A 10427-nucleotide genomic window follows, 5' to 3' on the forward strand; every position below is an offset into this window, starting at 1 on the left:
AACTGGTCTGAAGGAATAATTGATATTTGTGAGTTATTGTTTTTTGAAAACTGTATTGGTGCTGATTCTTGTATATTGATATATTGAACATTGTATGAGAGTATGATCCTACCTCTGTTTGAAACAATTGTTATATTGAGATATATACCATACTGCAATGTACATCTCTACCTCTGATATTATTTATGTAATGACATTGTTTACCATATTGCAATGTACATTTCTACCTCGGATATTATTTATGTAATGACCCTGTTTACATTTGGAAATCATTGTCTTCATTTACTGCACAGTTGTCTATTCTATTAGTCTTAAAGTTAGATAAGTGTTGAGAATTATATGTTTGTCATATTTATATTTAGGATAATCAGGTTTTTTAGACACATAGAGATTATATTTAGGATAGATAGTATAATCTTCGACCTCTTCGAAGAGCTGTAGAACATTGCCTTTAATCTAACCTAGAGTTTTGTACTTATGAGACACAATCACTCCTGGCAAAAATGCTCTACTCCCGAGAGAACGTTGAGCACCAAAGACACTCCACTGGGAGTTTGTCTTCTTCTTGGCAGAACTGGCCTTTGGGCAAAGAAAAGCCCATACCTCTACTACTGACTAAGATACAAAATATCCATAAGTGGATAAAACAGAAATGTCTTATCTTGCCAAGACAGGATAGGATAGTTCTACTAAAGGTTCCTTGCCGTTGAAAAATGATATGTCAGGTTGTATCAGGCCTTAGCCAAAGTTGTTTGCCTCAACATTGCTAACAAGACTTTGTGTGGTTGCCCAGGTAGTCAGTTGTCTCTGTCATCTGTTGCACATTTTGGAAGTTTCTCGTTTGTGCTTCCTGGTTGCTTTAGTAATATTGCTTCCCTTCTCAGATCTTTGATGGGGTTGAAGATTAGATAATTGTAGCTACCTTCTACATTATTTAGACTTCCTGAAGTAGAATGTTTAGTAAAATTTCTGTTATATGTTCCTCGCCTAATATTGTTTGCTTCTTATAATTTTATATGACCTGGTCCCATTGTATATAGTTGTATTTGGTTTTTGTATCTCTCTTATTTAGACAAAAGGGGGAGATGTTGGGACGGCTGACCACTCCCTTGTTTGAGGGGCGTGGCCGTCCCAGGGGCGGAGGATACCTTTAAAAGAACCGGGTTTGGGGTAGGCTGGCCCTTTTTTCCCTTTTCCTCTTGGCTCGCATAAGTTTATCTCATTTTTCTCCCTTTATTAAAACTGATTTATTCTAAAAGGACCATTTTTGGTTATTTCCAAATTCCTCCTACCGCCGCTACAGATCAGTGCATTTATTTTCTCAATGGTGTCTTCAGAACCTGAGATTCTTTCTTCTATCTCTTGTATTCTGTTGGTTATGCTTGTTTCTGTAGTCTCTGTTCATTTACCTAGATTTCCATATCCAGCCAGCCCTCAGTTTGTGTTTTCTTCATTGCCTCCATTTCAGTTTTCAAGTCTTGAACTATTTCCATTATCAGTTTGATTGTTTTTTTCTTGGTTTCCTAGGGTATCATTTACGGATTTACTCATTTCTTCAAACTTTTTGTTATTCTTCTCATCCATTTCTTTAAGGGAGTTTTTCACCTCCTGTTTAAGGGACTCTATCAGTTTTATAAAGTCAATTTTTTTACTACTTCTGGATTAGGGTGTTCAAGTCCTCCTCTTGTAAGTTCACTGGGATCTGGTGTTTTCATGATGTTTTTCAGATTGTTGGAGGAATTCTTGCACTGGTGCCTGCCCATCTCTTCCTCCAAATGCTCCCCGATGGATCCTCTGGTACAGGATCAGGTCCCCTTGCTGGCCAGGGACCTCGCAGACAAAAGGCCTACCTTGCTGCAGGCAGGCTATTGAAACAAAGGAACTCCAGCCCAGTTGCACTCACCACCCCATCCCAGCGACAAACAGACTGAGCTGGGGGATGTTATGGCCCCGAAGAAGGGAGGTAGAAGGGAGGGTTTGCCGGGGTGCAAGCTGGGATGGAATAGGAAAAGAGAGGCAGTAGTCAGGGAGAGTAGCCCCTACACAGAATGACCAGGAGTATAGGGGGTGGAGGAATGTCTGTGCTCCGTCTCACGGGTGGCTGCCTCGGGTTAGGAACTCACTCACCCCTCTGATGGATCTTCTGGTACAGGGTCAGAGCCCCTAGCTGGCCAGGGACCTCACAGACAAAAGGCCTACCTTGCTGCAGTCAGGCTGTTGGAACAAAGGAACTCTGGCCCAGCTGCCCTCACCACCCCGTCCCAGCACCCAAACAGGTTGAGGTGGTGTGGCGGCCGCACTTACATTTCGCCATTACAAGATGGCGCCGAGGGCTAAAGTAAACAAGTATGTGGCGCGAACTTTTCGCGCCACATCTGCCTAGCAACAGGTTTCCACCAATCCTTTTCTGCCACGTCACCTAATCAGTAGACACGCCCCGTCCTCCTGTATATAAGCTGCCACCCAGCCCGGCTCGGGGGGGCCCCCTGCTTCCAGCTCTCCCTCAACCAAGCAGCGCTTCAATAAAGTGTGATCAGAGAAGAATCCTGTGTCGGTGGTGATCTTTCCCCGCTGGTCGGGGCTCGCTCGCCGCAAGGTGGGGGATCTCATGGCCCCAAAGAAGGCAGAAAGAAGAGAGGGTTTGCCTTGTGCAAGCTGGGATGGGATAGAAGAAACAAATTCTCAAGTGAATCTGAGGCTGCTGTTCCAGCCACCATACTTGAAGAACCAGGGCTCTACATGGCAGAAGCAGGAATTGGTTGACTTTCAGTCCAATGCAAACAAGGCAAACTCACTGCCTTCCTGAGTTAGTAGAGCTATGAGAAGCCTCCATCCATCCCCATATTTGATTTATAAAGAGAAAGAGCAGAACTGTGGTAAGAGCAAAGCTCAGCAGGAAGGAAACAGTGTTCATTGGGGCAAATTCTTGTAAACAAAGCCTGTGGTAGGTGCTTCATGCTAGGAATACCAAAAACAAAAAGAAAAACCTCACATAAAAGTTAAGAAATACACTGTGATGGTCCTTTTACAGAGGAGAAAGCAAGGTCAAATTTCTGGTCCTAAGCTATAGGGCTGGGAGTTGCTGAAGGCTGGAGGAGCTCAGCTTCTCTGGGCTGTGATATTGGCTCAAAGCCATCTTGGACATAGCTCCTCTGTGGGCACTGGGAAAGAATCTGACAGCACGGGCAGAAAATAGAAACCTTGGGCTGCCGTGTTCAGTGCAGGGCACTGGACCGTCCTTCAGATTGATCATACATATGGTGGGGAAGAAGGGGAAGCTGGAGGACGCTGCACATGAAGGTAGCCATGGAGGAGGAGTTGATTTTCAACAAGCTTGGATATCAGATATTAATGAGGCTGGATTCTGACTTAGAAAGATTCTATACCAGCTAGTCACCATGCAGGCACAGGGAACAGGGACAATGGAAGGGGAGGGAGCCTGCCGCCCCGGATTCTAGGCCTGCTTCTGAGCATTCACTCACACTGGCAGTGAGTTCACTTTCTGTGGTGTAATGGTGAAGAAGGGTGGGGCTCATAACTGGTCTTGGAGAGGTTTAAATGATCCATTTTGCCCGTACTTTATAAAGTGTTGTGCTGCTCTGAACAGGGACAATATATTGAAACCACTTTGCCAGTGGCTCTCCGCCAACCACAGGCGTGTTCTGTTCCTAGGCTGGATCCGGCCGGCCCGTGTGAAAATGAGAGCATCAAGGTGTTTGATGGATGCTCCACCGCCGGGCCTCTGCTAGGGATGGTCTGCGGTGAAAACGACTTCGTGCCTGTATTCCAATCATCCTCCAATTCCCTGACGGTTCAGACAGTCACAGACCCTACAAGTGTCCAAAGGAGCGTCTTTATCTTCTACTTCTTCTTCTCCCCTGAAAACTCTAAGTTGTCCTTGGCACATCCTTTCCACAGCCCCTTGCAAGCACGGGTCCCAGCAGTTCCTGCTGGGGGACATTGTGCTCTTGAGTCCTCCCTGGTATAAAGGCGGCTCTCCAGTTCTGTGTACAGGAACCACAGATTCGGTCGCCACCTTTGAACATCTGATTCTTTGCTCTGGGGAGACTCGAGGCGCTTTCCCTCTAACTGGAGTCCCCTGGAGGGTTAGATGTTCCTCTGCACACAGCTACAGGCTGCCAAGCGCTGTGCCTGAGCCCAAAGCACAGACTGTTTAGTTACCTGAGTCCTCCGTGACATCTGTCAGGGACCAGACTCCCCTGGTCCGATTCATCAGATGTGGGTTGAGGCTCTTGCACCTTTGTATCTCTCACGTTCCTGGGGTGATTCTGACAACAAGAGTGGGGAGCCCCTGTGGAGGGAGGCTGAGCCTATCTTAGGCAGATGCTACATGATTCTACCTACTCGGCCCCCAGTTGCAGTTTGAACGTCATGGACTCGAGCCAGCAGCTTCATGAGGACAGCTTCACTCTCAATGCCCTAGAAGAGCTCATCTTGACACTGATACCTTGTGCTCCAGAACCACCAAGGTGGAGACACCAAGCTCTTCTGGAGCTGGACCCAGGCTGCCTCCTCACACCTGACGTGGAGACCCTACATCTCCTAGGTCCTACAACTTTGCCAACCTAGACTATTTTATAGCTCCACCGAGTTTTCCAGTTGGCTTCTCTGTGTTCTCTTTGTTATGCTGACCCCTATTGTACTTACGATGGCAGGGAAGCACTAAGGAAGGTTGTGTCTGAGCTGAGCTTTGAGTACTAGCGTGACAGGTGTCGGGAGAGGAGAGAGTAGCAGAGGACTCTGCTGAAGGAATGTTAGGAAAGCACAGTCTAGAAGTGCAGCTGCTCTGCTGGAAGGTGATGGGGGTGAGCAGCCTCCAGCACTAGCCCTGCAGATGTGGCTGTTCTGCAGATCCACACAGGTGGTGCGGGGTCTCTCTAGCCAATCAGATCACTTAGTATGATTCACTAGACAGCAGGGCAGAGCTGTGCTCTCAGACACCCCAAGGACAAAAGAAGATGAGAGCCTCAAATGTGATCCGCACAGAAGACAGTGGTGTGACACTCAGGCAGGATGTATTAAACCTTGTACGCCACAGAACAATGACAACCATCTTGGTATCTTTTCAGATATTCCAAATTGTGGTGGTTACCTGGACCCTTTGCAGGGATCCTTTACCAGCCCCAATTATCCAAAGCCACACCCTGAGCTGGCATACTGTGTGTGGCACATACCAGTGGAGAAAGGCTCTAAGATAAAACTCAACTTTAAGAGGTCTTGTAAGTATTGGGGCCTACTGTAGTGACCACCAGCACCTGGGGGGTCAGCCAGGGGAAGAAACAAATCTCTGGCCCCCATATGTGGGTCCTTTTCATGGAACCAGTGTAGAAGGGAAACACTCATCAGTGCTGTTGGGGGTTTTCCTGTTGGTTTGGTGTCCCATGCAGGGACTGACAAGGTTCTAGATTTGTCATCATCAATCTGAGATGTCATTGTAAGGAAGAATCCCCCATGGCTTCAGAAGGAATGGTGGACAATAGAACTGAAGTGGTTTGAAAGCTTTTTACATTGGAGGTCTCCTTCTTAGCCTAGAAGCAGACGATCACTGCCGATTTGATTTCATCTTGCACTACGATGGCCTCCAGCACATCTGGCCTGCTCAAACAATTATGTGGTCATATGCAGCCTACCTTTGAGTCTTCCTCAAACTCCACGACTGTTGTGCTATCTACAGATTATGCCAGTTCCTACAGAGGCTTTTCTGCTTCCTATACTTTAATTTATACAGAAGATGTCAACACTAGTAAGTCACTTTTCACGACTTTTAAACTATTTTGAGTTCTTTGATTATTATGTATGTAGACCTTGCTCCTTAGTTGTTATCTTGAATGTGACTAGCCTTGTTTGCCAGCCTGTCCCATACTTGGGGAATACAGCTAAACCAGAGGCAAGAGGATCTGCTCTCTGCCTTGCTTGTTGCAGAAGGAAGTCAATGACTCCATTAAGCTAAAAATGATTTCTGTAGAATGCAGGGTCTGATTGACTTAATATCTTTTGTAATGTTATAATTTTAAAGATATATAATGTAACAATTGGGGAAGAAAAGGATATGAAGTTGGGAACAGGGGCATAAAAAGAGTTAGAGGAAGAGCCTTTAGATGGAATTAGGAAATGAATGGGAAATGGGGGGAAAGCGATATAACTCTTTAATTATAATGTATAAACGTAATAGATTATAACTCTACACAAGATAGCAATGGGCATTGTAAACGCTCACTGACTACTTGCCTGTGTCAGTCTTCTACCTGTTTAAGGTACTGTGAGTTCAGATGTTTATATCTTTTCTGTGTGTGCATGTGTGGGCATGTGCATACAATCATGTATTCGTGTGTGTGTGTGTGTGTATGTGTGTGTGTATATGTGTGTGTGTGTGTGTGTCCAGAGAAGGACATGGGATGTCCTGTTCTAGCACTTTCTGTCTTATTCCCTTGAGACTGGGTCTATATCTGGAGGTAGGCTGGCAGTCAGCAAACCCTAGTGATCCTGCTGTTTCAATCCCCAACAGTGCTAGGGTTACAATCATGAACACGGCCACACCGGGCTTTTATGGGAGTGCTGGGGATTTTAACTCAGGGCCTCATGCTTGCACAGAAAGTTCTCTTACTTACAGCCATCTTCCTAGCCCAGTGGATTCAGTGGTTTGTTGTAGTTGCTTGGTTGTTGAGACGAGGCCTCACCATGTAGTCCTGGTTGACCCAGAACTACAGAGAGCCACCTGCCTCTACCTTCTGAATGCTGGGTTAAAGGCACGCGGCACCAGTCTCAGCACGTTTAACCATGTAGTAGATTGCTTTGCGCACAATGTCTTGAAAATGGTCCAAGTTGGCCAAAATGTGATTCTTTCTCTCCCGTCACCCCAACAAGGGGAAGGATGGGTAGAAATGAATCTAGGGCTTTCAGTGTTTCCTCCAATTGTGTGAAGAATGTAAGTCATCACCATGCTCACAAAAAGAATATGAACAAACTGAAAATCAGCAGCTCTACAGAGGTCAATTAGAGAGTTGAAGTCAGGACAGAGAGTCAGCCCACCCACACAGACAGGTTAATAGAGAACCACGGCTCACCAGCAGCAGTAAGACCCTACTCTGGTCACTACCATATGTCCTGGAGTTAGGGGCGGGATAGCTGCAGAGTTGTGACCTCCTGGATGCCTAGTCTGAAAATGGGGAAGATGTATACTCTTTGCCATTGTATGTTAGAAGTTTAAATATATTTTTAATGTTACAGGATTCAAATTTAAAACATACCCTTGAGTCTCAGACATAGTATTAGAATTTTTAATATAATTTTTAAATTATATATTATATATATATTTCTTAAACTGTACATAATTTTTACTTCCAGTCGAGAGGCATACTTGGATATCTGTGATTCTAGGTGACAGATTGTAACATTAGGCCCAAAAGGAAGGGACTCAGTTAACTTGATTCAGATAAACACTAAACTTGCTCATCAGAGAATTACTTATGTTCCTGGTAAGAAATCTGGGTTCTGAACAAAACCCTCAAACAAGAGTAATCTCAGTAGGAGGGATGGAACTTACTCTTAGATTATCTTACACTTTATTGGCTTTTTTAGTGTTTTTCGAGACAGGGTTCCCTGTAGTTTCTAGAGCCTGTCCTGGAACTAGCTCTTGTAGACCAGGCTGGCCTCGAACTCAGAGATCCGTCTGCCTCTGCCTCCCAAGTGCTGGGATTAAAGGCATGCACCACCACCACCTGACCCTACATTTTAAACTATAAAAAGATGGAGCCTGAAAAGAAACTGACAAGAAAAAAATCACACAATTAACCTGACTAAAATAGGGATTCTCTTTAACTTTCTTGTTTTGCAGCTATTCAAGCATGAGGTGTGAGACCCTGCCAGTGTCGCTGAGTGTGCGCTTGAATCCTAGTGAACAGCTTCACCTCACTTCACTGTACAAGTGAACACAGCCAAACACATGTAGCTTATGATGTCGAGGGTGTTTAAAACCTCAATCCATGATTGTGTTTAAATAATTGAAACAGTTGACCAGGTTCTGATTGGCAGACTCTCAACTGTTAGACTTTAAATGATATAAAATAGTCTCTAGTTCTTGAAGCTAAAATATGCCTAGAGGTGGGACAGAATTCAGCATTGTGATGAAGGGGGCTTGAAGCTGATGTCACAGAGGTTGGCTTGGAGCTGGTGGGTAATCTCTAGCATCCCTGGCAGACCTTATCCCTCCCTCGGTGGAGTACATTGGTCTATCGCTGAACTGCTCGAAGAGAGTTGTTTAGATCCTCTTCTCAAATCACAGGTTTGAGAAACTGCCGGTTTCTGAAGCAGCCTATATCAGAAACCCTTTCCTCCTATTTGGAGGTGTGTGCGCACACGTGTGTGCACACACGTGCACGCGCGTGCTTTAAGTAATTGTCGTTAATTCAGTGCTAGGCATCTTAACTTTGGTAAGTATGCTTTGTAGCCATATTGTTTTCTGTAGTCTCTGGGCGTGCTGCTCCCCAGTTCCTGATAGTAGACTAAGTCCAGGAAAGAGGGACTTGGTGGGAGGGTTAAGTGTTTTAGCAGGGAGACACATGGCCTGCTAGAAGATGGAATGAAGCACATGAAACTTCTGAGAAAGCTGGTCCATGGTCTGAGAAAGCCTGTTTTAGCCTCAGCAAGGGGTTTGGCTGGAAACCTTCAGAATCTTTTTAACCCTGAGATAGCATAACCTACTTTGTTTAATTGTGGGGGTCTCCCAACCCTCAAAATCCTGCTTTTAACATAATTTTTTCTCAGCGGTGTTAGGGCAGTAACATTTTGAAGTGTCATTCCCTCAGTCCATGAAACAGCTCTCCCCAGTGTACTTGCTGGAGGAAGTTGACTCAGGAAGCACAGTTGGGAAGGTGTGGGAAGCTCCAGTGCAGACTTTCATTTGCTCAGGGTCCTTCACTGCCTCTGAACACTAATCACTTTCTACTGTCATCCTCCTTTCCTGGTATCTGGATTTTACTATCAAGTCTCTTTTTGTTGTTTTTGATATTTCTTTGACTGTTTTTTGTTTTTCGAGAAAGGGTTTCCCTGTGTAGCTTTGAAGCCTGTCCAGGAAACTAGCTCTGTAGTGCAGGCTGGCCTTAAACTCAGAGATCCACCAGTTTCTGCCTCCCTTATGCTGGGATTAAAGTCTTGGGCCACTAATGCCTGGATCAAATCCCTTTTCAACCACAAATAAACTCTCTTACCCACCTGAGGTCAGTGTGGACCTCCCTGGCCAGAGTTCCTTCTACTTACACACATGAAGATCCATGTTTGGGACCTTTCTTCTTCACTGGGGATGGGACATAGGGCAGCAATGGCCAAGTGGCTGCTGAATTTGGGAGTGAAGACAACTCCTCTGCCCGATCTTCTCTTCCAGGTGTGAAAGATGTTAGACATGAAAATGAAGATTCTTCTTGGTGTTGCTGGCGGTCTACTGTTTATTATGTATATACTGTTAATTTATGTTTATTATCTTACCTGTAAAGCAGAAAAGGAAGTCAAGTAAGTCACATGAGTAGGGTGAAATCACTTCTGCAATGGGACACTGGGCCTTCTGCGGGAGCAGGGTCATTTCTTACTACAGTGGCTTCTGGTAGGGAAAGTCAAGGCCACTGTCAGGTTTGAGAGAATGTGGGCAGATGGGTACAGAAACTCGAGGGTTTTCCTTCTAGCTTGGAGCTGAGAACTTACAAGTCCACTGTTCTCAGCATGGATTATGTGTGAGTGTCTCTCTCTCTGTCTCTCTCTGTGTGTGTTGTTGCCCGTGCACGAAAACACGCATGTGCCAGCATTGATTTCTGTCACCAAGGAGTGTGCCTTCAGGTGTTTAACAGGACCCTGGCTGAGCACCCTTTCCCTCTCTGACACTGTAGACTGGGGAATCCACAGAGGATGCCTTGGGCATGAGCTGTCTCCTACTCACAAAGAGTATTGCTATAGCGACCTCTTCACACTCACTGGGAAGCTCACATGTCCCCCGATTCATTGCCGATTCATTGTGGGAAAAGTGAAATGGGTCAAGAGAATAGACTCCATGGAGGACAGCTGACAGGGATGGAAGTCAGACGAGAGATGTTTGAAGACTGGGAGAGGCAGGCTGTCAGCAGTAATGATGTCCCTTTCTTGGGACTTAGATGGTGGAGACCAGGCTGAGCCCAGCCAACTCTAGCACCTTCTTCATCATTCCCACATCTCATGGTCCTGTAGCAGCCACTGGGGTGCAAGTCACTCTCCCTTGCTTGAAGTGGCAACCTGGATTCACATGCATAGCAACTGTAGGAGAGGAAAAGAGAAAGGAGGAGCAGGAGCTTTACCCCAAGGCTGGTGTCACATGTGTGATGGCCTTCAGCCCCAGACTTTCCCATACAGCCCTCATGACTGTAGACGCTCACTGGAAAGGACAA

Source organism: Arvicola amphibius, chromosome 1 (assembly GCF_903992535.2).
Source record: "Arvicola amphibius chromosome 1, mArvAmp1.2, whole genome shotgun sequence".
Lineage (NCBI taxonomy): Eukaryota > Metazoa > Chordata > Mammalia > Rodentia > Cricetidae > Arvicola > Arvicola amphibius.